Here is a 1,788-nt window from a genome sequence, read left to right on the forward strand (position 1 = left end):
AGGAAGGGGGAGGAGGTTTAGCTGGGGAGGGGGGGAGTGGGGTGGTGGAGGGAGTGAGGGTGGAGTGATGGAAGGGGCAAAGGTGGCAGGGGGGTCACATGGAGGGTTAACGCGGAACGAGAAGCTCGAGGCAGAGAGAGAAAGAGAGCGTGTCGGCCGGGCCGGGCCGTTCTGGGCTGGGCTGGGCTGGGCCGGTGGTGGGCCCGGCGTGGCCGCGGAGTCAAACGATCGCGTGTGCGCCGTGATGTTTCTTCGTCCGTGCTAATATTTTTTGAATGTTTGGTCCGTGCAAATCGAATCAGTGGTAAATGGATGGCCGTGGCTTCATTAGTTGAGTGGTGCTGACCTGACTCAGTAATGTTTCGTCCGTGCGAACCATGTAGCTGGAAAAGACTTGACATCCCCAGGTGGCAGCGATTTAAGGAGGGGATGCCACGTGCTACGAGCTATGCCTCCAATTGCTCATCACAAATCATCAACTTTCAGCGAGAGAAAAATCGCAAGTCCTGCTACTCAAAGATTAGTCCCGTCCATTAGACCTCGATGATCACCTCAAATGGTGCAGATTAATGAGATATTGTCCTGATTAATACTCGAGTACTACTAAGAAGCAGATCATGTTCCTAGTCATTGATAATCTAACTAAGCATGGAGTTTAAGAAACTGGGCAATTTGTTTGAACTTCTCGGGGGCCTTCCACCTCTTGTCATGAGTGTACAAGCTCACATATTGTTGATCGATCGAGATGGTTACGGTCAGATCTAATCCAAGCACTTCAATCGATGACTAAAATACAGATTTGGAACGGTAGTGGTCGATGGGGTTTTGTAGTGTGCACCACGCGTACTCGTGGATTATTTGAGGGTTTCAAGGCACAGCACACCGGGCCCCTATTACTTGATCGACGACTTCCTCAAACATATATTCAAAAAACTCGAGTCTCTATCGTCAAGTCATCCTAGTATCATGCATGCACGGGTACATTGCAACGCAACGTGTCGGTGAGGAACTGAGGATCGCATTGATGTAATGCTGCTACATTTTCATTTTTTTAAGGTGTTTTCGTTCATTCTTGGTCCTCATACTCCGGATATGTAATGTTGTTTAATGATGTGGCAATGTGATGCACACAAGTGTTTATGTGTGCGTATTCTTTGTTTAGCGAATCCACTGACTTGGGCAGCACCTCCCACTTGTAGAGAAAGTTGGTTCAAATGGGCACTTTAGCTTCAAAAACTTGTCGACCTTGATGAGCCTGAGGTGTCTGAGGCACTAGCTCCGCACATTACGAAGAGAGGTTTGACCGAAGCGTGGCGGACGTTGGGTGAGCACAAGAAGAGAACTCTAAAAGGAGTGCATGTCGTCACGAGATCACAAGAAAAGAACCCTGAAACAGGTGTCATCGTCGAGACGTTGTCCAACAACTTGGCCCAGCTGGTCACTCCGTGATCACGCATGAATGGTTCCCAAGCACATTGATCAGCTACTCCTGTGAGCTCGGAGGTAGTAGCTTCCTCACTATCCCACCGGTTAGGCTTGATTTTGTCCTCAATGAACACCGACTCGAGGAGTCCAAGATGGGGGTGGTCCATGATAGGGCTTTTGTAACGTGAATATGATGCACATGATGATATAGCTGCCAACATTAGTGAGATTAATAGTATTGTTCTTGCTAACTCAAATAAAAAGCAGTGTTGTTATCTTATTTGAAGAATTTTTGTGATATGTACATGATCAATGAGTGAGTACAGGAATATACGCACATTCGCGGGCACCTGTATGGATCTA

The sequence above is a fragment of the Triticum dicoccoides genome, chromosome 7A, assembly GCF_002162155.2.
Source record: "Triticum dicoccoides isolate Atlit2015 ecotype Zavitan chromosome 7A, WEW_v2.0, whole genome shotgun sequence".
Classification (NCBI taxonomy): Eukaryota; Viridiplantae; Streptophyta; class Magnoliopsida; order Poales; family Poaceae; genus Triticum; species Triticum dicoccoides.